Consider the following 27463-nt stretch of genomic DNA (forward strand, 5'->3'; position numbering starts at 1 on the left):
GTCTATTTACAAACATGCAACCTACCAAGACTGAATCATGAAGAAACAGAAAATCTTCAGAGACTGATTTAATCTCTTTACTCAATATAAAAAGTCTCCCTAAGAAACAAAAGTCTAGGATGAAATTGCTTCACTGGTGAATTCTACCAAACTTTTAAAGATTTTTTATTTATTTATTTGACAGACAGAGATCACAAGTAGGCAGAGAGGCAGGCAGAGAGAGAGGAGGAAGCAGGCTCCCCACTGAGCAGAGAGCCCAACACCTGGCTAGATCCCAGGACCCTGGGATCATGACCTGAGCTGAAGGGAGAGGCTTTAACCCACCGAGCCACCTAGGTGCCCCTCTACCAGACATTTAAAAAATAATTCTTGGGGCACCTGGGTGGCTCAGTAGGTTAAGCCTCTGCCTTCGGCCAGGGTTATGATCTCAGGGTGCTGGGATCGAGCCCGACATCGGGCTCTCTGCTCAGCAAGAAGCCTGCTTCCCCCTCTCTCTCTGCCTGCCTCTCTGCCTACTTGTGATCTCTCTCTCTGTCAAATGAATAAAATATTTTAAAAAAATAATTCTTATGAATCCTTCTCAAACTCTTCAAAAATTAGAAGTAAACATTCCCAAACTCATTTTATAAGCCTAGCACTACCCTGCTGTCAAAACCAGAAAAGGACACCTCAAGAAAATTATAGGCCACACAGGCCAATAACCCTGGTGAACATAGATGCAAAAATCTTCAACAAAATATTTTTTTAGTCTCTTATAATCCTTTGTATCTCTGCAGTGTCAGTCATCACTTTTCCTCTTTCATTAGCAAAGCAAATTTAACAGTACATTATAAGGATTGTACATCATGATTAACTGAGATTTATTTCCAGAATGCAAAGATGATTCAACATCTACAAATCAATGTGCTACACCACATTAACAAAATGAAGGGTAAAAATATTATGATCATTTCAATAAGGCATGCCTCATTTTATTGCATTTTGCATTATTATACTTCATATATATTACATATCTTCAAACTAAGTTTGTGGCAACCCTATGTCGAACATGTCTATTAGTTCCATTTTTCCAACAGCATTTGCCTACTTTGTGTGTCTGCCATATTTTGATAATTTTCTCAGTATTTCAAACTTTTATTATTATTATTATTATTATTTTGTTGTTGTTATTGTGATCTGTGATTAATAGTCTTTAATGTTTCTATTATAATACAACCATGCCCATATATGATTGTGCAAACTTAACTACTAAAACTTGTGTGTGTTCTGATCCACTAAATGCTCCACTAAATGGCCATTCCTTCCATTTCTCTACCTCTACTCAGACCTCCTACTCTCTGAGACACAATATTTTGAGATTTTATTTATGGGGCACCTGGTGGCTGTCGTTAAGCATCTGCTTTTGGCTCAGGTCATGATCCCAGGGTCCTGGGATCAAGACCACATCAGGCTCCCTGCTCAGCAGAAAGCCTGCTTCTCCCTCTCCCATTCTCCTTGCTTGTGTTACCTCTTTTGTTGTGTCTCTCTCTGTGTCAAATAAATAAATAAAATCTTAAAAAAAAAAGACCACACACAATGGAATATTACTTATCCATAGAAAAGGAGGAAAAGGAGGAAAGAAAAGGAAATCTTGCCATTTTCAACAATGTGAATGGATCTTGATGACATTCTGCTAACATCTGTACTTTCTTCCCCCTCAAAGCACCTATCACACTACATTACATGATATATTTACATAAATTATAAAAAATTTATATACATATATACAAATGCAATTGTAATATAAATGAATATATATGCATATATATGTAAGTTATAAATATAAATGAATATAAATATATTTATAAGTAAATATGTTATTTACACATTTCTTTTTTTTTTTTAAGATTATTTATTTATTTATTTGACAGAGAGAGAGATCACAAGCAGGCAGAGAGGCAGGCAAAGAGAGAGGAGGAAGCAGGCTCCCTGCTGAGCAGAGAGCCCGATGCGGGCCTCGATCCCAGGACCCTGAGATCATGACCCAAGCCGAAGGCAGCGGCTTAACCCGCTGAGCCACCCAGGCGCCCCTATTTACACATTTCTTTGATAGAATATAAGCTCTGCCAGGGAAAGGACTCTGTTTTAATTCTAGCATGTGTCACCTAGACTAGAAAAAAGACTGGAATATGGCATGTGCTAAATATTATTCACTACTGAATAAATAATTGTATTGGACCAATCATGTGCCTTTGTAACGCCCTACCTTCTTTTGGCAAAGAGGAAAAAAAAAAAAAAAACCCTTAAGTATGGCAGTACTTCAAATAATAGTGTAATGATGAAAAAAAAACATGTTTGTAATTTATACTCCTAGAACCTGAATTTGCTTTTCTACTACGCAGGCTACTTGTCCACTTTGAAAATTATGGTCTTAATCTAAAAATTGAGCTAATAATAGTTTTTAAAGTTTTGCTGTGAATCTCAGATAAGATCATGTTTATAGCTAAAAGTGTACAAATTTTCAAATTCTTTCCTAATGTTGGGTTTAATTAAACACAGCTTTTATCAAAAATCTTCTGTTAGATGTTTGTCAGAATTACATTAAAAGAATTACAATCCATGTCTTTAGTCTGTTTAAAATATTAAGCAGAATCCAACACAGAGACGAATAAAGGATAAGACTCTGATATTTCTAAATTTGCCTGGCAAATTACTGGTCAAAACATTAGAAAAAAGGAAAATTTTAATCATGATTAAACATCCAAGGCTATGCAAAACCAAACAAAAGAAGATAAAAATTGTGTTTAATGCTGCATCAATTTGGATAGCTTTATTACTGGAGGAACATAGGAATATGAGTTAGATTATCTTAATTATCAGGGTTTTTCTTTTTTAAATCAGTAAGAATTATTTGTCAAATCATACCCAAGTCAATTGTTAGAACTTCCTAATGAAATATTTACCCAGCATCTAATTAATGCAAGTGGAGATACCTCAACTGGAAATGGTTTTTGTTAGAGCAATTGTTTCTGTGAGCCAGCCTATGTTGTTAGTCATTCTGCCATAAGAAAGTGGTCTAAAGAAGGAAAACTTTAAAATTAATTCATAGATTTTTATATGCTTATAAAGGCTATAAAAATAAATGTTCATTTTAAGTGCAACCAAGTTATAGAAAGATGTAGAATTTTCCTGCTACTACAATTATGTACCAATTGCCATAATCCAATTGCTTACTGAAGACATATTTCCTTAAAAGTTGTCTTTCCAATAAACCCAACGAACTAACTCAAATAATTCAACTATGTTTTTATTAAAAAATAATTTTTTTTAAGATTTTTATTTATTTATTTGACAGAGAGAGATCACAAGTAGGCAGAGAGAGAGGAAGGAAAGCAGGCTCCCTGCTGAGCAGAGAGCCCAATGCGGGGCTTGATCCCAGGACCCTGGGATCATGACCTGAGCCGAAGGCAGAGGCTTAACCCACTGAACCACCCAGGCACCCCAAAAATAAAAATTTATAAATACTATTTTATTATAACATGGGCCATTTCTAGTTTTATTTCCAGCACTTTTTTTCAATCTTAATGAGATACAGAATTTTCAAAAGCATTTAGTTGTTTAATAAGCTTCATAGATCACATGTTTTTTGTGTGTGTTTTCCTTTTCACTATTCAGCAATCAGTTTTAAAACTTCAGAAGTTTGTTTTCTAAATTTTACACCAGACTCGTAAGCAATCCATTGTTTGTTTATAATCATTAACTCATATGCTCAGTGACACTCACCATCTCATGTTCCTTTGAGAACTTGAAATAGCCTTTCATAATAAATCAAACCAACAAACTGAAATCATGAATGACTGCACACAGCAATTCTGCATTGCCAATGCCTCATACTTGTTTTGTTTGTTTTTAACAACCCATCAAACTAAAAATAGTCAAACATTGTTCATCATTTAGCCCCTGTGATACAATAAATTTCTCTTCCTGACTCTTCTATTTCTGCCACCATTTTTCTAGTCATCCATGCTAAAAATGCTGTGCATATATTTTAACTCCTTCTCCTCAAATAGCACATGTCATTAAACATCATCTTTTGTGTAGTGAACTTCAGTAAGGTTACTTCAGTTTTATTTTATTACCTCCACAAACTTAAGTCCCTCCTTACCTCTCTCGTTTTGTTTTTTATGAGAAAATCTAAAACAGAACAACAGCTTCCACTGGTTGGCCCACCATCCATCTTTCCTGTCAGGTAATATCATCTAGGCTCATACTGACTGTATGTATCATTGTCCTACCCACAAACTCCAACAGCTTCTCCTTACCTTCCCCCAAGTCCACAACATCAACACTTGGTCCTAGTAGGGAAAGAGGGTATGGTTCTTGTGGACCACTACAGTAAATTCTAAGATCTAAGGGGGACCCAAGGTAGGAAAGAGTTATTTGTCAGCTACCCAACAAGAATGCAAGGAAAAGTAAGGAAGACAAAATTACCAACTTTTCTGTGGACACTGGTCTTTTTTAGACTTCCTATTATGAAAATTTCTTATTTAGGAGATGGTTTTTCACAATGTGAGCCTCTGAGGAGACTGAACATCTTCTACCATGCCAGCCTAAATAGTTACTTTCTTCTTCCTACATCCTGCACGGTAAAATGAGGGCAAATAACCCAGGTTCAGCCAATTAGAAATAACCACAAAGAGCTGTGATTCATGAAAAAAATGTCATAAGGAATGAGTTTCAATCTGTGAGAGCAACAGCAATATTTGGTTGCATACAGTAGCAAGATCTGTACATTCTACAGATGGTCACTATAGGTGTGGCCTTTGTCCATGGTGCTTTTGTGGCCAGATTGGTTTTTTGCCTAAATTCCACTGGTTCTTGACTATTTTCAAACTATAGTTCTCAAGATTTTTTGTGAAAACTTTAGGGAGCTGAACAAAAATGATTCTAGTGAAGTATTTTCTGCATGATTTAAGTAGGTCAGTAGCTATAAATTGAATGAAGTACCATCTTTGGATTGAAGGTAGAATTTCCTCAGGGAAGTGTGGGGACTATAACTTGGTAAACTAAGCCGTGTACATCAGAAGGTGGAAAATTCTATTGGTAGTCAAGGGAAGGCATCTAGCCACAGAAGGGAAATAGCTAATTAAATAAACTCTTACAGTCATCTGAAAATGAATTAAGCTTCAATGTTTAAATAAATGTTTTTGGAGTCTGTGAGGCCCCTACCGTAGGAAAGTACAAACAGTAGGAAGAGCGTGTGAATTTCATAGACATGGAATGTAATGATTTCTTCTAACCATGAGTCATAGTGTCTTAGTGTGACTATGCTAACAGAATTTATTCCTTCTCCAGCCAGAGTAGGCAAAACCAAAGTCAGAGTCTGATTCTGCAAATTGTGAGGATTACATCTGTGGAATCATGACCTCTCCATATCTCTTACATGAAATTTAGCAAATTTATCAGGAAAGAAGTGAGACCACAAACATTGCAATGGAGATATACATGAAAATCCAAAGATCCCAAGAGTAACCCAAACCCCCAAAGCCCACTGGACTCCCCAATCAGACTTGTAATATTCTCATATCTATGAGGCTTAATTTCAATTCTTTTGAGAAATTTTAGTTTCCTCATGATCAGTTGTAGCCTACTGACTTCTATTTACAGAATCACATTCCATCATTTCCTATGTGGTCCATTGCAAAGTCAAAACTTGGAAGAGACAGCCACACCAATGGACTGCAGGACTTCGCTAATTTCCATTAGCAAAAATCTAGGGGGTAATATATGAGATTGGATTACAAAGGTGTTTGTAAATAACTTTAAAATGGGATGAACTTTTTAGGGGTGCATTTACCAGTGATTCTGCACTGAAGGTCCTCATTTACAGATCTAGGAATAATTTAACATTTTTTGCTTGATGTTTTATGGAAACCTGGACTCAGAATTGTTGTACACTAAAGATGGTGGTAGTATATGGCATAATATGAAGTAAAAAAAATCCAAAGGTTTCTGGAGCATTTTAATTTTATAAATATAAGTAAAACAATGAGAAAGCTGGGTAGTCAAAAGGTAGACCTAATGGGCATTTGTCATTTTTATTTTTGTCCTGCATCTGAATCTTTATATTTTGAAGGAATGCTCCATTTTCTAAATTTTGGTAGCGGGTAGAACCCAATTTCTCATGGCAGATTTGAGGATGAGGGCCATAACTTTATGGTTAACCATATGGTGTTTTGGAGAACTTTTCAGTCTGCAGTGAATAATGCAATGAAAAATGGACAGGGTGATTAGACTCAAGACAGAGGATCAAACAGCAGCTGCATCTAGTGGCAGTATCAATGTCTACTCCATCTACATAGAGGCCCGTGGATGGTTCCTGGGATGAGGAGAACTGGCAGCATTCTGGTATGTCCTAACTCCATTGGTTTCTTCCTTCTCACAAACCTTATTCTTCACAAGATTTTGTTGTTGTTAATCTGTGATAGTCCTCAAATCTTTTCAATGAATTGCTTTCTGTTTAAAACCACAATAAATTCTGTAACATGTCACCAAAACTGATTAGTCCAAAGTCAAGTATAGACTTTGCATATTCACTGAAGTCTATTTCAAGTGTTGGAAATGCCATGAAAGAACTCATTCTTGGGAATGGAGCTTGAATACCATCCTCTAAGTGGAGAGCAGTGGTGCCAGGTATGTTAGAGTCAGGATCACTCCAGACATTTATCTCAAAAAAGGCAGAGGAAGCCAGAAAAAAGGCCAGTGTCCTCAAAATGGTCTATCATTAACAAAGAAGATGTCTTGCATAGATTTTTTCTTTTTCCTCCCCACAGTTTGATTAGGTTCCTACACGAGGATAAAGTACCTGCCTTTGAGAGTTCAAAGCAAGGCAAGTCATAGAGGTAACCTGTCTGTTCCAGGAGAATAATTGGAACTTGGAGGACAGCAAAACATGTGTGATGTGGAGGTTAATTTTGGAGTGAAACTCAGAAATGATATTCTTAAAAATTACAGGTCTCAGGATATGCTAATCAGTGTTACTAGTTTCTAGCAAAGATTATGAAAATATTAAATGGTTGGTATTCATTTTGAAGAACTGGAATGAGGTCTGATATGGGGTAGTCTATAATCAGATATACATTCTTCGCTAGTAGTAGTTTGGTTTCTTACCCATGACCTACTCTTCAAACAAGAATTTTAGGACTCCTTAATTTTCCTGTATACATTCTAGACACTGGCTTGTATTTATTTTTTAAATATTGTTCTTTGTTTAGAGAGCACTCTCTCTGTGGCTTTGTCTATCAAAATCCTATCTATTCACCAAAGCTAAGTTCAATAGTAAATTCTTCCATGAAGTTCTAGCTGGTCTGCAGGGCTGGAATTTCTTCCACTACTAAATTCTCTCATTAGTTTGTACTAGGATGAATACTGTGGCTTAAGTGACTGGTTGAAGTTCACTGATGAGTAGCAAAAATCAATCAAGGCAAGGAAAGTTTTGAGGTCTGGATTAACACAGGACTTGCCTCATCATGGTGATAAAAAATTCAGAAGTAGGAGAGTCAGCACTGGCCTGTTATCTGGATCACTGCACACAAAACAGAGAAAGAAGGCTAAAGCTAAGGTGCGCACAAAGCACACTGTGAGCACCATCCCAAACCCTGAACACAATTTATTTCTTTCTTCATCTCACTAGGAAATGGAAATTCTTTCCATTTTCTTCAGCCTGATTCTCTAGTTGAAGAGAAGGACAGGGCTGCACAAACATATTATTGCCTGCACCTGGGTAAAGCAGGATAAACAGATCACAAATACAGCTCTCCTGTGCTATATGCATTACCACATATTTAGTTATCACTTAAGTTATAAAGGCAAACAAAACTAGCTTTCCTTTCGAGTTTCCAACAAAGTATAATGCTATGTAGGTAGGAGAAGCTCAATAAAACCTTTTTGAATAGATAAGTGAACAATTATCATTATAAAATATGTAGCTATAGCGATAAAAGTATAGAGGTAGGTATATTAATGTCTATTCCATTCCCCCATATTTCCTCTGTAGTATATAATACAGTAAACTACAGAAATTATTTATCATGCTCCACTTAGATTTCACACTTAGAAAATATCACTCCAGTTCATCTTACCCATGTTATTTCTATCTTTTAGAGGTCAGTATTTTGGTACACTTTTGTGATTAAATTTTAATAGCAGAGTTAAATTTTTCTGAAGTACACACACTCTTCATCACATCAACCCTGAGATCAATGGCATTTGAATAGCTTCCAATGTATTCCTGCAAATTAGTAAGAACTGATAATTATCACACATTTCACACCTTGAGGTAATAAAATCCCAAACAATAAAATCAGATACTGTAGAAAATGTAGTTAACATTTCATGATAAAAAAGTCTTAATGTCTTAAATCAAAACTGCATTTTCATCTTTATGCTTGTGTTTGGGGAAAATAAATAAGCCAATGAATTGCTGTATTCCCAAATTGCATGCTTTTAAAAGAGTAACAGTCATCTGATAAATTTTGTTCTAGGCAATTATGTTGAAATGGTCATCATGAGATATAAAGAGCAACTGGCTTTTTTTAGATCAAGTCTACATCAGAGATATGAAAAAACTTTAGAGAAAATGCCACTTAATTATATTATCAATCTATGAAAATTAAAGAAGCTAAAAATGAGAATTTTCATTTGACATTATGACTATAGTTAAAACAGTAATTTGACTTAAAATTTAATTTGACACAAAATATCCAAAACTCCTAAGTTTTCAAAAAGGTATTTAATAATAATACATCTCAGTGACATATACCAGAGTTATTCCATTTCTATTTTGGCACTTATTATAAACAATCTTTTAGAGTTTTACTGTAGATTATATTTCAAACAATCTATCAAACAATCAAATACTTTTGATTATAAAAATCATATCTAACCAAATGCAATTTTCTAATTTACATACTCAACTATACTTGAGTATATACAGTTGCACTTCAGAAGACTTAAAACGGCACTCCCTATGTGCTAGGTAGTATGCTAGACAATTAAAAAGATCAATGTCATTTCATTTAATCCTTTCAGTAAAACTGTAAATGAAAAAAACTTCAATTTCAAAGTAGTTTAATAACTTTCCCAATGTCAAACAACCTGTAACATCATTTGAAATTGTATCCTCTGACTAAATCACAATTTTTAAAGATACTTTATTGTATTTCATATGTGCATTATATATACAAAACCCACACAGAGAAAAATTTCATTTATCCAGCATCAAGGAAATTTCCTATGAAAGAATTTTCAAGGAGTTTAAACCCTTTTGTATAAAGATGTTAATTTTACAACTTTAGTAGAAAAAAATTTTTAAAGATTTTTTTGAGAGAGAGAGAAAGCAAGCACATGCACAAGCAGGGAGAGCAGGAGAGGGAGAAGCATGCTTCCCATTGAGCAGGAAGTCTGATGAGGGGCTCAATCCCAGGACCCTGGGATCATGACCTGAGCTGGAGGCAGACAGTTACCAACCGAGCCACTCAGGTGCCACCCACTTTTGTGGAAATTTTTTAAGAAACACATTAATTACACTGTAACATCCATATTAGATGGTGAATAAAATATGTGTAATGTTTTTTGATGCTTCAAGTCACCACCATGACCATCAGTTTCTGTTGGAATCAGTAACATAGTCATGTTTTAAGTGATACTGAAGGTCTATTTATCCTCTAGTGGAACTTGGACTATGCTTTTGGGGGTATTTTTTTAACCTTCATTACTGAATGGCTCAATCAGTTTCTCTTGGTTGTGAGTGTGCCTATTTGTTTGGATGCTTCAGTTTTGTATGTCCAACCAGTTCCTTGGAATTTGCAGTATGCAGAAATAAAATTTCACCTAGCATTTTTAATTGTATCTGAAGTATAAATTAACTGGCTCTGTGGGAAGGAACAAACATCTCTTAAACCAAACTTCTCTATCTCAAGGTATACTCTTCAGTGCAAGACCATTTTCACAGTCACTATCTGCACAATTATTCAGTCACAAATATTTCATGAGCAATTACTACATGCCAGATATAGTCCTAGATGCTAGAGAATCAGTAAAGAATAAAACAAGTAATGGTCTAGACTCTTAAGAGCTTACATTGTAACAATGCCTGGGTGATTAAGTTGATTAAGCCTCCAGCTCTTAGTTTTGGCTCAGGTCATGATCTCAGGGTTGAGGGATCAAGCCCTGAGTTGGGCTTCATATTCAGTGCAGAGTTTGCTTGAGATTCTCTCTTCCTCTCCCTTGCCCCTCCCACTCTTTCTCTCTAAAACAAATAAATAAATCTTAAAAAAAAAAAAAAAAACACAACCTCACATTCTACTTGGAGAAACAGGTAAAAGAAAGCATACTTCTAATTTTATAAAAAGTAAAACATAATGTTTAATGATGATAAATACTATGGAGAAAAAAATTACATAAGGAAAAAGAAATCATTTGGGGGGTAAGAAGGTTGTTGGTGTGATTTTAGATGGAATATTCAGAAAAGGACAGACTGAAGAGGGGTTTTATGAAAAAAAGATCTGAACAAAGGGATGCAGGAAGAGACACGTTTGTCCTCAGATCCATTGCTCAGTCTTCCCTTGATCTGCTCTCTATTCAGTGATGCTGATCTAGGCCAGCCATGTCCAGGGGGTTTAGCTAATGTCAGAACTAAAGAGTAGGGGGAAGAAAGAAAAGAGGGTACTTCCTGTCCCCCCAAACCCTTTTAGGCAGTATGTCCAGTACTGCCTTTCTTCTCTGGCTCTGACTCCTATTGGATAGGAGAATATAGGCTAACCCAATTTAGGAATTTTCTGGTTGACTCCAGGACTTAAATTCTGATAACATTGCCTCTTCCTGGGTCTGCTTTTGCCCAAGACCGGATGGTTTCCTTCTTTGCTAACCTATGGGTTCTTAGCATTTCCAACACTTGTAAAACCAACTTCATGTGTTAAGTATCCTACTTTAAAGTATTTAAATGCTTGTTTCCAATACTTTAAAAAGTTTGTGAATCAATATTTGGACCCTGATACTATACTACAGAAGGTTGGAGAACAAGATTCATGGTCACCTAGGTGAAGATGATCTTGAATTATGGGAACAAGAAGTCCAGAGATGGTAAGAAACAGGTCAGAGAAAAGAAGGGATTGGGGGTGAAGCCTATCTTCCAGAGCCTAGTGGGCCACCTTTCTGATTTTGGTTTTTCTTCTAAAAGAGATGGAAAGTTATCAAGTCTTTTTAACTAGGGAGAGAAATTATCTCATTTTTGTTTTAACATAACCATTCCTTCCTGAAGGGGTGATAGCAGAAACAGGGAGACAGATTCAAAAGGTGGTGAAATATTTTGTTGAGAAATAATTGTGGCAGGAAAATAACTGGCAGCGGCAAGGAGCAATCAGGTCATGAACAGATGTTGGTGGTCAAGCCAATAGGATTTGAAGATGAATTACACATGTTAAACAAGAAAGGATATGTTAAGTTTCAAAAGTATATTCAAAATCTCAGTGGAGATCTTGAGTATATGAAAGTGAGTTATAGGAATATGAACTCAAGTGAAAAAGTCTGACATATAGACATAAATTTGGAAATCACACATAAATAGTATTTTTATATGTGATAATAGAAACAGTATTTTATATTTTAGCCACGAGTCTCAAAGACATTACCAATGATCCCCCTTGCTTATTTGTAGTGTTGTGGAGTAGCTGAGTCTATCAATAAATATTACAAGATCTATAGATTAACAATATAGAAAGAGTATAGATTTCTTTTAACTTGTGAATCTTATATTTTAAACACTATTGCTAAAGTATTCACAATGAGGTGTCATACATTTATTCCAAGTATTCTTGAACTGGTCTTTTGTTATATTATTTAAGTCTGTTACAAATCTAGCTCATATTAAGCTGGAACTTTATGAGATACTTGTGGTATCTAACAAAATCCTAGGACAGTACTACTAGGGCTATAACATTGTCAGGACTCATCTGAGTCTCCTGCCTCAGAGTCCCTCCATGTATGTCTACCACATATTGCATTTTTCCTTCTCCCTGAAGACCAACTTTCTGCACACGGCAGAGTATATTCACCAAAAGATCTACATCTTAATACCTTATGGCTTTTAGATTCAGAAAAAAATAGTTCTCAGGAAAATAAGAGGGAAAGTGCCAGAAAAAAAGAGTATGTTCAGTACAGTTTTCAAAGCCAATTTAACGGTCTCTTAAGAAAATGTGTTTTTCATTCTTTCCATTCATTGCCTACATATATATTCAACATGAAGTTTTTAGTATTTCTCCTTCAAAAATGTAAGGATAAAAATAATAGTAGCACTAGAAATCATTTTCATTTTATATAATTTTTTGTAATTTCTTGCACTCTATCAAAAATCTCATAGTTAAGACTGATGTAACAATTTATCTGCAGTTTATTTGATCAGTATACAACAGTAAAGGTTAACCCTGGTGATATTTAAAAGACATGATATCAGCTAGAAAATGACACATGAAAAGATTATTTAGTTTAAATCCAACACTCCATGCCACATTTTAGGAGTACTTAAGATAATTACAGTGAAAAAAAAGAATGACCTTGAAGCTCCGAAGCATGCTGAACTTACCAGAGTATGATGTAATGATAAATTATTCAATATTCAACATTCCATGTGAAGATAATCTACAAAACAGAAAAGAGATATATTTCTGTCATTTATTTATTTAACAGACATTTATTGAGTTGTCTCATTTTCAAGGGATAACAGCATTCTGGTTCTAAAGAAAGAAAAAAATAAACTGAAAAGTTAGATTTGTTCAATTGCAAATATTATGAAGAAAAGAACCATTCTGATTTTATTAATTAGGAGTCCAACCAATATATCTAATCAGTATTTCCATAATTATTTCCACCATTGCTATCACATAGTCTAACTCCCATCATCTCGTGCTTGCTTCGGCAGCACATATACTAACTCCCATCATCTCTCCCAATGAACAATGCAGAAAACAAATACAGCCTTGATTCTACTTCTGCTACACTATCTTCCACACAAAATTCAAAGCCATCCTTATAAAATAGGAATGGGATAGAGGCACTCTGTTTGTGTCAACTCTGATGGTATTTTATTCCGTAAAATCTTTGATATTTTGTTTGTCTCCAAGGGCCAGAGAAATAAATGCATAGTGATAATGTTTAAGATGAAATGAAGGTAAATTGTCAGTAAGCTTTCCTTTTTATTATCAATGGCAGAATAAACTTAAATGAATAGAATTTACTTTCTGTGTGCTTTGCTTTTGAGGAAAAAAGGTAGAAGATATGAGAATATGGTATCAGTGTATGTCTAAAGATCAGTGCATATTCAGTCAAATTTCTCACACCTTTTCACACAGAGTTCTCTGCAATAACTTATCTTCTAGTGATGACTATATGACTGTATGGTATGTTACTGTATGTTGGTATGTTACTGTATTATTCTATATGGATCCAATCACAACAAAAATTTCTCTTAAAACTAAGAAAAAAATTTTCTTTTATTTTGCAATGTAAATAATTAACACTTTGAACATTTATACACACGGTCTTGCATTGACCTGACAGTACTATTTGGAGAATTGATTTTGCTGAGGACTATTTTCTTAGCATTCAGCCAAATATTAAAATGGTACCCTATAAGTAGCATTAATGTACTATGAAGACAATAAAAACAGCATCCAAATCATTAGTCTAATTAGTCAAATTTTGCTGCTATTGCTGAAAGGAAAATATTTTCAAATACTGAAGTTGTCTAAGCTTGTTAACAAAGAAAGCTTAATATCGGTATCTATAGTATGCAGATTACCAGTTTTATTGGATATGGATTTATTTTAGATGAGTTTAATTATGATCTTACAAGAATCTTACAAAAGCTGACACCGTCAAGGAACAATTAATTTTACAGAATGGAAGGATATAGTTACTATCTCATATACTTGTTGGATATCAACAAGAAGGCTGAAAATATCTTATTACTCATTATGTACCCATTTAAACAGAAACTAGTACTACTAAAAAGTTACTTTTTTATTTTGTTATTTTACTATGTAACAAGTACATAGGAATAGTTTGCTTAACTATCTTAATTATTGTAGCAACAGTGTTTATACCTACATTTATAATTGTGGAAACTGAGGCTTCTGGTGTTTATTTACTTTGCTCATGTGGGTGATAGAATTTGTAGTCAGGTGTTATCTGGCTCTGAGGCTCATAATTCTTATCAGTTAATTACACTATCAAAATAGACTAAAATTTAATGCATTTCCTTTATTTTCTTAATGAGAAATATTTTAAATAAATAATTGATTCAAATCATTGCTTTTTCTACTACTACTGGGGCATAATTTATATCATGAGGAGTTGATATTTGGAAAAACCAATATAACCAAACTAAGGAATGTTTCTTCTTTGTAATTGAAGGTTGGAGCCTTTTCATAAGAAGTTCAAGTAACAGTGACAGGAACAGGTTGACAACTATAAAGGTATCATAAATTCAAGTGGATGTGATAGAACCAGAACAATTAAATGCTCCATGGCAGAACCATTTGTTAATTGTTAAACTGTACAATTGAATACTCAAGAGAAGCATGTGACAAACCAGACAAGTAATCTGCAAATACAAAAATGGAACTAGCTGAGGGGCACCTGGGTGGCTCAGTGGGTTAGGCCACTGCCTTCGGCTCAGGTCATGATCTCTGGGTCCTGGGATCGAGCCCCGCATCGGGCTCTCTGCTCAGCAGGGAGCCTGCTTCCTCCTCTCTCTTTGCCTGCCTCTCTGCCTCCTTGTGATCTCTCTCTGTCAAATAAATAAATAAAATCTTTAAAAAAAAATGGAACTAGCTGATATTATGAAACTCATCAGTGCAACCCAAGCAGTTATGCTTATTGTTATTGGAGTGCATAACAATAAGTTACACACTAGGAGGAAGTGTGCTGAATTCGAAGCTGGAAAGAAAGATAACCTTTTCTGAAGATTGTTTTGAAGGTAAAACTATTAAGGTGGACACACAAAGTTTATGGCATCTGTAGCATAAAGTTTCAGGCGTTATTTAAAAGAAGCCAGGAGGTGATAGGAAAATACTTATTACCGGATAATAAATTTCTCTTTTGTTATTTTTTAATATATTTTCTATTGGTCATTATCTCACATAATTAAGATTTTTAAATATCTGGACTTCTGAGAAGATGGTGAAGTAGAGAATCCTGCGTTCACTTCATCCCACAGCACACTGAGGTAACAACCATATCAGTGAAACTCTGAAAACGACCTGAAGACTAGCAGAACAGACTTTCCACAGTTAATTGTATGGGATAGACCATATATAAAAGGATAGGAGACACAATTTGAATCAAACCCTTGCAACAGTCACCACGAATGGGAGCAAACATCGCAAGCTAAAGTACAGAGAAGTGAGATCACCACACCAGGTACACTGCACAGGGACCTGCACTGAGAAGACAAGTCCACATGATATTCACCTTTGAAAATCAGTGGGGCTTAACTTCATGTGTTTCTGCTATCAGCAGGGTTAGCTCTAGGAAAGCCTGAAGGCACTAGGAAACTGAGTCTCTGTCTAATGAGCCAGCATAACAAATAACCCAGCAGAAATAGAGCATTGGAGCAACAGTTTGAAAAAATGTGTGTGGGAGGAGCAAGGATTTTTAGGAGACTTCACCAAGAAGAGAAGTACTGGTGGGTGCATTCACCCAACACTCATCCTAACCTAGATAGAGGGACACTGGCAAGAACCAGCAAGAACACTTTCCACTTATCTTGCTACTGCCATTTGTTCTGTTCCTCTGTTCTCCTACAGATCTCCCCCTATTTAACCCACTCCACTCTGCAGGCATTCCTCCAAGGCAGTTCTTTCCCCATCACACCCTGCAGGTGACCCCAGTGGGGACTGGTACCATTATAAAGTGACTTCTGCCCTGAGGAGAGAGAAAAATAACCACACACACCAACTCACCCACGGTCTCAGCAGGTGAACACAGTAACTGGCAGCAGAGAGTATGCCCTGCCAATCAGTACAATTGCAGTCCCAGCAGGTTGGACTGGGGGCAAGCATCTAGTCAGACTGCCAGCCCTACCTACCAACCAAAGGTTCTCAGAGGACAGCACAGAGAGCACACTGCACTGCAGGGTATGTGTGACTGCAGCCTTGGAAAATAAGCTAAGGGCAGGCATCTGGTACGACTGCTGACAATACCTAGCTAAAAGCCCTCTACAGTGCCAGACAAACCCCTTAACAGCACAAGAACTAATGCCTGCCCAGTGCACCCACAGCAGACAAAATACTGTCCCTGCTGCCAACTGGACTGAAGGCAAACATGATGCAACAACAGGACACATCAAACACACATAGGAGACACCCCTGAAGCTCCAGGTTCCAGTGAACAGGAAACATTGCATTACAGGGCACTCACTACAGAACCTCTTTTCTAGAAGGCCACCACTTTCAAGGCCAGGACACAGAGAAGACTTTCCTAACACACAGAAACAGATAAAGAAAGTTAGACAAAATGAAAAAACAGAAGAGTATGTTCAAAATGAAAAAGACAGGGGAAAAAAATCACAACAAAAGATTTAACAAAACTGAAATAAGCAATGTACCTGATAAAGAATTCAAAGTAATGGTCATAAAGACACTAGGGACTTGAGAAAAGAGTAGAGTATTTCAGTGAGATCTTCAACAAAAGATAGACAATATAAAAAGAATCCATCAGAGATGAAGAACTCTGTAACTGAAATAAAAAATACACAGGAGGGAATAAATAGTAGAATAGAGGAACCAGAAGAGTGGATGAGAGAGCTGAAAGAGTAAACACACACACACACACACACACACACACACACACATTCACACACAGGAATATAAGTAGCTTTACCTCTGGAGAAAGTAATCTAGAAAAGCTATCAAAATTGTAAATGCGGAACGCCTGGGTGGCTCAATGGGTTAAGCTTCTGCCTTCAGCTCAGGTCATGATCTCAGGGTCCTGGGATAGAGCCCCGCATCAGGCTTTCTGCTCAAGCAGGGAGGCTGCTTTCCCTCTCTCTCTCTTCCTGCCTCTCTGCTTACTTGTGATTTCTCTATCTGTGTCAAATAAATAAATAATATCTTTAAAAAAATGTAAATGCATGTAACCTGTAACCCAGCAATACCACCCACCTATTTTCTATGTTCTTTATTGCATATTTGTCTGCCATCTGGAATGCCCAATTTTATTTATTTTTTTCTGGGTCTGTTCTTCCAACACTGAAGAAAATAGGAGATCAAGTTGACGAAGGAAATGTATTCGATACTGAACTATATTTAGGGCCCAGAGGATGTAGTGGTTTGGATTTCAGACTGTGTCACCACCATGCCCAGTTGGGTGGTTCTCTATAGCAGCGTTTAGCTGCTTAGATGTAAGTATAGAGAGGAAAAAGAGTTTGCTCGAACACTGTGCTTGGTTTGGCTTGATTTACCCAAGAATGACAGAAGAAGAACTAGGCAAGTATTAATAGGAATCACACAAATGTAATTAAAAGGCAAGTCAAGTCATGCTGACTAGACAGAGAAGGATGTAATGGGAAAAAATAGTGCATGAACAGGGAGAAAATAATTAGTCTGTGGGATAAAAGTTGTCTTGAAGTTGGAGGATAATAACAGTGGGAATTGTTGGCCAGGTAAAATGTAACAAGAAGTGATCATCATCATCAGAAGGAATTCTGTAATTTCAAGTTTTTGATGATGAAAATGTCTGGGATTGTCAAGGAAAAGCTCTTACCTGGTATTGAGCCATGCTAGCCTTTCTGTCTCACCAGGAAGGGGGTAGGAGCACAAAATATTTTTCCTTTCTCATGTATAGTATTACAATGCCATTCATATGAAATGGAGGGAAAATGAAGAAAAAAACATTCCTGGAGTGTGATTGTGGGAGTGTGTGGTTAAGGTAGGTTAAGCAAAATGATCATGAGAGGAGAGGAGATCAAGGAAACAAAATACCAGATTATTATAAGGATTACCATGCAAAGACATCAAAGTCCCTCAGAATGACTGCAGAAATTAGAGTGGGCTAGAAGGTTGAAAAACAAAGCCCAAAATCATCAAGGAAAGCAGGAGATTGTCTAAAAGGTTATAGATACCAACAATTAGTAGATGTAAAGCCAAATATTTTAAGTCTTAAAAAACAGTTTTTTTTTTTTAATGGAATGGAAGAATCTATCACACATTTGATAACACCTCAGTGTATCAGAGAAAATGAGGACATAAAGTTTTAGCCTTAATAAAAAAAATTAATGAACTTGGAGGTTAAAATGTAATTAGCACACAGTAGAATTAAATGGTGACCTGGTCAATGTTTGTTGAGTTTCAAGTGACTTCCACTCTGGTCAGTTAGTCTCCCTAAAATTAAAAAAAAAAAAAAATTTGCTCTCAAGAAAGTTAGAACCAAGGAGAATCTGAAGTTCTTTTTGCACTCTTTTAAAAACATACATTATTTCTCAAAGGATTAGTTCAATTAAAATCTCCAGCTTTAATTTGTGTATGACCAGTGAGTTTCCAGAGAAGTTTCTGCATAGTGCTACATTGTGGTTGCAGAAGGCTCAGGTACTCACATGAAGGCTCCTTTTAACAAATGATTATGCTTTTCATTATAAATACCACAGCAGTAACAGGCAAACAAAATGCACAACTATAAAATCATGTTGTGTCATTGTATTACAATTAATTTCAATATGTTTTAACAAACAAAATTTTTTTAAATTTTTATTTATTTATTTGTCAGAGAGAGAGAGAGTGCACGCACAAGTAGGGGGAGTGGCAGGCAAAGGAAGAAGCAAAACCCCCACTGAGCAAGGACCCTGGGATCATTACCTGAGCCAAAGGCAGACGCTTAACTGACTGAGCCACTCAGGAGCACCTTAACAAACAAATTTTTTAAAAAGCAACTTTGGGGGGCACCTGGGTGGCTGAGTGGGTTAAGCCTTGGCCTTTGGCTCAGGTCATGATCTCAGGATCCTGGGATCAGCCCATATCGGGCTCTCTGCTCAGAAGCAAGCCTGCTAACCTCTCTCTCTCTGCCTGCCTCTCTGCCTACTTGTGATCTCTCTCTCTCTCTGTCAAAAATAAATAAAATTAAAAAAAATAATAAAAGCAACTTTGGGCCCCATGTAACTTAACTCACACATACTACACATATTTTCTCTGAACATACCTGTAATTTTCATGAGACCAGCAAGTTTTTTCTTGTTCACCACTACATTCTGGTGCCTATCAGAATGTACACAGTGTATGGCACATTGTAGGTCTTACTGCATATGTATTAAATGAACAGATTTCTAGTCATGTTGCCTGCCTCACTCAAGTTGGATGCACAAGTGGATACCCCATTCTCTACTACTGTTAAAGAGTATTTAGACGTATTTTCCTCACTTTAACCCCAGATGCTTTTTCTAGGCACAGTTGAGAGCACATGCTATTATTCTTGCAGAGAACCCTCAGGTAGGCATATCTTGTTTTTCAACCTAGCCAACCCACTCCCATTGATATAGAAGAGGTGATTAACTTTGCAAACAGAGAGCCCATTCCCTGTTGAGCCAGCCTCTTCCATTATCAACTTCCATTATCAATGAAGACTAGTTTTACCACTTTTCCCCGACTTCAATATATTGCCAACATTGTGTTTTAATATATAAAATCCCATGATCGTTTTAATCATCTAGTAAATGGTTACTATAATCTCATTTCCTAAACTTGGCATTATTGAGGTATGAATATGCTATATCCTTTCTTATATCTTCTGTTTCACCTAAAATAAGCAAATTTATATTCTGTGAGCATTTATTTCAAACTTGTTTCCATTTGTGTTTTAACATTTCATATTGAAAGCCAAAGGTAGGATGTTCTCATATTCATAATCCCTTAGGGATCTTTTGTTCTTGACTATACTTTGAAAAAGTAACACTATGCTATTCAATCTAATTTCTTTTCTCTAAAAGTTTTTCTAAGTGGCTATAATATTAATTAAAAGTTTCTTCAATAGATTTTGTCCTAAATAAATCACCGAAAACTGCACGGGTTTTTACTACCAGCCGACATCCTCCTGAGAAAAAGAAAAGCACCAGAACTCCATTCTCCATTTTTATTGCAACAGACTGAGAAAGATTCATGCTTAAAATTCAAAAAGACTGTGATTATATTAAAAATACATGTGTTTTTAAAAATTCCACTGGTTGATGTATTAGTCTGATTTCTTTTGAGGCTTTTGTGTTTGTTTTTCTACCATATGCTTCTGCTTGGGAAAAAGTCATTAAAAATTAATGTTCAAAAAATGTTTTTCATCAAGGGTTACTTCATTTACTGAAATATTAGAAACTCTACCAAATATCAATAAATAGATATGCAAAATTAGAGCAAGAATGAAGTTTTTTCCATATGTCTACAATTTTAATAACATTTTGAGGAAAAGATACAATGGGGAGTTAAGAGAGTTAGAATTTAGTGATTTAAACCCACAATTAATGACCACTAATGACAATAAATAAAGGAACACATAATGAATTGAATGAGTGAATGATAAAACCTTTAAGACTACTAGCCTTCTTGGCCAGTCATTTCTTTATATTCCTCACTTATATTCAACTTACATAAATTCTTTATATTCCCTATGAATATTTTTATAGAATGATTCACCATTCAATGAAACATTCCCTATATTTTTATAGCATGATTCACCATTCAATGAAACACAACAGAAAGAAAATATGAATACCTATTTGTGCTTGAGTTTCTGTTTCATTAAGTCTATGATGTTTATGCAATTGAAAGAAAATTATATGTTCCCTGATGAGTATCAATAACCCCTTTAACCTATCAATCTAAACATTTTTTCTGTATTTTCTCCTATGATGTTTCATAAACAAAGTTGGGAGAAACATAACTCAGAATGCCAACAACCAGTAAGGAAAGGCAGGATGGCCCATATTAAAAAGGCAAAAATGAAAACACAGCAAATGAAAAGTTTAACTTCCTGCTTTTATCCCCTCCATGACTAATATTGAGGTAATAGAATGCAAGAATAAAAGAACGCTCTTGGTGTCCTCATTAATTGAGCACTGACTAGCAGTTCTTTTCATAAGGCTTGTGAAAAATGTCCCCTCTGGTAACTTTAAATCCATTTTTATAATTAGCATTTAGTTGTATTCTTGAAACGAAACCAGCTTCTTTTTGTCTGCCAACACCAATTTTCAGCTCAGCAGCTAAAAAATAAGTCCTGTGCATTAAAACCCAGCAGGTTTGATGACAAGTTGTAATGACTTATGGAAATACTGTCATAATTTTACCCATCAAAAGTTAAATTAATTTCTCCTAAATCTGATATTTATTATACATTCAAAATTCTATTTGTATTCACTTTTGACAAAATCATATATCCTATGGTTATAAGTTAAAGATTATTAAGTGGAAATAATTATTTGAAATACAAAGGCTATCCTTTCTAAATCACTTTTTTAAAATCATTTTTCTAGTATAGTCCTGAATAACTATGTAAAAATTTACTTCAAAAATAATAGGATGGGAGAGAAGCAAGATGGCACAATAGCAGACGGAAATATCATTAGGTCCCAGGAGTTCAGCTAGATAGTTATCAAACCGTTCCAAACACCTACAAACTCAACCAACAGGAGATAGAAGAGAAGAAGAGCAGAAATTCTAGGAATAGAAAATCAAACACTTTCTGGAAGGTAGGACGGGCAGAGAAGTGAATCCGAAGCAACAGGAAAATAGACCACGGGGGGAGGGGTCAGCTCCCAGCAAGTGGTGGAACAGTGGACCACAAAATCAGAACTTTCAGAAGTCTGCTCACTGAAGGACATCACTCCAGAGACTAAGAGTGGGTGGAACCCTCGCAGGGTCTCAGAAAGACTGAGAGTGTCTGAGTATGTCAGAGCTGCCAGGTATCAGGAGGCCAGCTAAAGAGAGAGAGCCAAGGAGTGAGCTCTCAGCTCAGGGTTACCTTAAACCATGATCTAAGGTACAGTCAGACCACTGCTTTTCGAATGGGGACCCCACAAGTGGCAGATCCGGAGAGACCCCCTCCTTCCTCTTCCATGAGGAGTGACACGGGAACATGTAGCAGGAATCTGCTGAGATAGGGGACTCCAAATGGGGCCTAGCACCAGAGACAGAAATGCTCAGTAACAGCTGGCTGAGCATGGAGTGTGGCCGGAGACCAGGGAGATGGAAAGAATTAATTGCTTTATCTGAGGGTACACTGAGGAGTGGAGCCCCAAGCTCTCAGCTCCTCTGGGTTGGAGACTGGGAGGAGTCATTTTCATTCCTGTCTTCCAAAGCTCTATGGAAAGATTTCAGGGAACAAAAGCTACACAGAGTGAATCTGAGCAGATGAGCAGATCACTTAGCCTGAACCCTGCAAGGGTGGTGTAATTCTGCCTCGGGCAAAGACATTTGAGAATCACTGCAGCAGGCACCTCTCCCAGAAGATCAGAAAGAATATTCACCCAAAACCAAGTTGACCAATCAACAATAATTGCAGAATTCCAGAGCCAGAAGAAAGAAACGCATAAAGTTCATGACTTCTTCCCATGGTCCTTTAGAATTGCAAAGTTTATTATTTTTTAATTTTATTTTTATCTTATTCTAATTTTTTAACTTTTCCTCTTTCCATCTTTTAACACTTTTTAAATCTATTTTATCTTAACAATACCTTTTTAAAAACATCTTTTTAAATTTTCACTCTTATAGTCACATTTTATCTCTTCATTGTATTTAACCTTATTATTTATATAGGCTTTTTTTTTTTTTTCATTAAAATTTTGGGATTTAATTTCTTCTAATAGATCAAAATATAACCTAAATCTAGCACATGGCTTTGTTCTGGTCTCCAGCCTAATCACAGTCTCTCCTTTTCTTCTTGTTTTCTTTTTCCAAATAACTTATTTTATCAATTCCTTTTTTAGAAACTTTTAATTTCCATCTTTACAGTCATGTTCCATCCCTTCATCATCTTCACACTTATTTTTGTATATAATAACTTTTTCTTTCTTTAAATTTTGAGAGAAATTTCTTCTAAGAGAGCAGAATACATCCAAAATCAAGTGGTTGGCTCTGTTCTAGTCACCAGTCTAATACATATATTTTTTAATTTTTAATTTGTTTATTTTTATTTTTCCCCTTTCTTCTCACCCCAGTTTCCAGTATCGTCTGATTTGGTTTGCATATATTTTTCTGGCGTCTTTGCCACCGTTTTAGTATTTTATTCTCTCATTCATATATTATTATCCTGATAAAATAATAAGGTAGAAAAACTCACCACAAAAAAAAAAAAAGAGGCAGTACCAACAGCTAGGGACCTAATGAATACACACATTGGTAATATGTCAGATCTAGAGTTCAGAATAATGATTATCAAGGTACTAGCTGGGCTCCAAAAGGGCATAGAACATATTAGAGATTCCTTTGCTGGAGAAATAAAATCCCTTTCTGAAGAAACAAAAGGTATAAAATCCAACCAAGTTGAAATAAAAAAGCTATTAAAGAGGTGCAATAAAAAATGGAGATTCTTAGGGATAAATGAGGCAGAAGAGAGAATTAGTGATATAAGAAAACAAATGATGGAGAATAAAGAAGCTGAGCAAAAGAGAGACAACTACTAGACCATGAGGGGAGAATTTGAGAGAGAATTGATACCATAAGATGAAACAATATTAGAATAATTGGGATCCCAGAAAAAGAAGAAAGAGAAAGAGGGGCAGAAAGTATATTGGAAAAAATTATAGAAGATAATTTCTAGAATATGGCAAAGGGAACAAGCATCAAAATCCAGGAAGCACAGAGAATCTCCCTCAAAATCAATAAAAATAGGTCCAGAACCCATCATCTAATAGTAAAACTGACAAGACTTAATGACAAAAGAAAAATTCCTGAAAGAAGCTTGGAACAAGAAGTCTGCAATACATAATGGTAGAAATCTTAGATTGGCAGCAGACTTATCCACAGAGACCTGGAAGGCCACAAAGGACTGGCATGATATATTCAGAGCACTAAATGATAAAAACATGCAGCCAAGAATGCTCTATCCAGCAAGGCAAATGTTGAAAATAGAAGGAGAGATAAAAAGCTCCAGGACAAAAAAAAAAATAAATAAATAAATAAAAGAATTTGCAAACACCAAACCAGCCCTACAGGAAATATTGAAAAGGGTCCTCTAAGCAAAGAGAGAGCCTAAAAGTAATAGATCAGAAAGGAACAGAAACAATATACAATAACAGTCACCTTAAATGCAGTACAATGGCACTAAATTCATACCTTTCAATAGTTACCCTGAATGTAAATGGGCTAAATGTCCCAATCAAGAGACACAGGGTATCAGAATGGGAAAACAAACAAAAAAAAAAATCAATATGCTGTCTACAAGAAACTCATTTTAGACCAAAGACACCTCCAGATTTAAAGTGATGGGGTAGAAAAAAATTCGCCATGCCACTGGACATCAAAAGAAAGCTGGGGTGGCAGTATTTATACCAGATAAATCAGATTTTAAGCCAAAGACTCTAATAAGAGATGAGGAAGGATGCTATATCATACTCAAAGGGTCCGTCCAACAAAAAGATCTAACAATTTTAAATATCTATGCCCCTAACATGGGAGCAGCCAACTATATAAACCAATTACTAACAAAATCAAAGAAACACAGTGACAACAATATAATAATAGTAGAAGACTTTAACACCACCCTCACTCAAATGGACAGATCATCACAGCAAAAGATCAAACAGGAAATAAAGACCTTAAATGACACAGTAGACCAGATGGACATCACAGATCTATTCAGAACATTCCATCCCAAAGCAACAGAGTACACATTCTTCTCTAGTGCACATGGAACATTCTCCAGAATAGATCACATCCTGGGTCACAAATCAGGTTTCAAATGGTACTAAAAGACTGGGATCATTCCCTGCATATTTTCAGACCACAATGCTCTGAAGCTAGATCTCAATCACAAAAGAAAATTTGGAAAGAACCAAAAAACATGGAGGCTAAAGGGCATCCTTCTAAAGAATGAATGTGTCAACCAGAAAATTAAAGAGGAATTGAAAAAATTCATGGAAACAATGAAAATGAAAACACAACGGTTCAAAATCTGTGGGACACGGCAAAGGCAGTCATAAGAGGAAAATATATAGTGATACAAGCCTTTCTCAAGAAATAAGAAAGGTCTCAAGTACACAACCTAACCCTACACCTAAAGGAGCTGGAGAAAGAACAGCAAAGAAAGCCTAAACCCAGCAGGAGAAGAAAAATACTAAAGATCAGAGCAGAAATCAATGAAATTGAAACAAACAAAAAACAAAACAAAACAAAAACAAAAACAAAAAACAAACAAACAAACAAAAAATAGTAGAACAAATCAATGAAACTAGGAGCTGGTTCTTTGAAAGAATTAATAAGATTGATAAACCCATGGCCAGACTTATCCAAAAGCAAAGAGAAAGGACCCAAATTAATAAAATCATGAACGAAAGAGAGATCACAACCAACACCAAAGAAATACAGACAATTATGAGAACATATTATGAGCGAAATACACCAGCAAATTTCACAATCTGGAACAAATGGTTTTATTCCTAGAGACATATAAACTACCAAAACTGAACTAGGAATAAATAGATAACCTAAACAGACCCATAACCAGTAAGGAGATTAAAGCAGTCATCAAAAAATCTTCCAAGAAACAAGAACGCAGGGCCAGATGGTTTCCCAGGGGAATTCTACCAAACATTTAAAGAAGAATTAATTCCTATTCTCCTGAAACTGTTCCAAAAAATAGAAATGGAAGGAAAACTTCCAAACTCATTTTATGAGGCCAGTGTTACCTTGATCCCAAAACCAGACAAAGACCCCATCAAAAAGGAGAATTACAGACCAATATCTTTGATGAACACAGAGGCAAAAATTCTCACCAAAATACTAGCCAATAGGATCCAACAGTACTTAAAAGGATTATTCAACACGACCAAGTGGGATTTATTACTGGGCTGCAAGGTTGGTTCAACATCCACAAATCAATCAATGTGATACAATACATTAATAAAAGAAAGAACAAAAAGTATAGGATACTCTCAACAGATGCTGAAAAAGCATTTGACAAAGTAGAGTGTGCTTTCTTGATCAAAACTATTCAAAGTGTAGGGGTAGAGGACACATACCTCAATATCATTAGAGCCATCTAGAAAAAACCCCAGTGAATATTATTCTCAATGGGGAAAAACTGAGAGCTTTTCCTCTAAGGTCAGGAGTACAGCAGGGCTGTCCACAATCACCACTGCTGTTCAACATAGTACTAGAAGTCCTAGCCTCAGCAATCAGACAACAACAAAAAAAAATTAAAGGCATTTGAATTGGCAAAAAAGAAGTCAAACTCCCACTCTTTGCAGATGAGATGATACTTTATGTGGAAAACCCAAAAGATTGTACTCCAAAACTGCTAGAACTCATACAGGAATTCAATAAACTGTCAAGATTTAAAAGATTCAGTTGCCATTCTATACACCAACAACAAGAGAGAAGAGAAATTAAGGAATCAATCCCATTTACAATTGCACCCAAAACCATGAAATACCTAGGAATAAACCTAACAACGAGGCAAAGAATCTATACTCAGAAAACTATAGAGTACTCATGAAGGAAATTGAGGAAGGCACAAAGAAATGGAAAAATGTTCCATGCTCATGGATTCGAAGAACAAATATTGCAAAAATGTCTATGCTACCTAAAGCGATCTACACATTTAATGCAATCCCTATCAGAATACCATCCAATTTTTTCAAAGAAATGGAACAAATAATACTAAAATTTATATGGAACCAGAAAAGACCTCGAATAGCCGGAGGAATGTTGAAAAAGAAAGCCTAAGTTGGTGGCATCACAATTCCGGACTTCAAGCTCTATTACAAAGCTGTCATCAACAAGACAGCTCATCAACTCAACACCCAAAGAACAAAGAATCCAATCAAGAAATGGGCAGGGGACATGAACAGAGAAATTTCTGCAAAGAAGTCATCCAGATGGCCAACAGACACATGAAAAAGTGCTCCACATCACTCAGCATCAGGAAAATACAAATCAAAACAACAATGAGATACCACCTCACACCAGTCAGAATGGCTAAAATTAACAAGTCAGGAAATGCTAGATGGTGGTGATGATGCAGAAAAAGGGGAATCATCCTGCACTATTGGTGGGAATGCAAGCTGTGCAGCCACTCTTGAAAACAGCATGGAGGTTCCTCAAGAAATTGACAATAGAGCTACCCTATGACCCATCAATTGCACTACTGGGTATTTACCCTAAAGATAAAAATGTAGTGATCTGAAGGGGCTGTGCACCTGATGTTTATAGCAGCAATGTCCACAATAACCAAACTA

The 27463-nt window shown here is 35.9% G+C and overlaps 1 long non-coding RNA gene across 1 annotated transcript in view; it reads right to left on the reverse strand.

Annotated features, from left to right (window-relative positions):
• The window catches only part of LOC125105112 (uncharacterized), a 272805-nt gene that overhangs the window by 177276 nt on the left and 68066 nt on the right, over positions 1-27463 (reverse strand). The window contains exon 3 of the long non-coding RNA XR_007128811.1: positions 12620-12675. This is a non-coding gene — a long non-coding RNA (uncharacterized LOC125105112). The remainder of the gene's footprint in view (positions 1-12619; positions 12676-27463) is intronic.

Source organism: Lutra lutra, chromosome 7 (genome assembly GCF_902655055.1).
Source record: "Lutra lutra chromosome 7, mLutLut1.2, whole genome shotgun sequence".
NCBI lineage: Eukaryota > Metazoa > Chordata > Mammalia > Carnivora > Mustelidae > Lutra > Lutra lutra.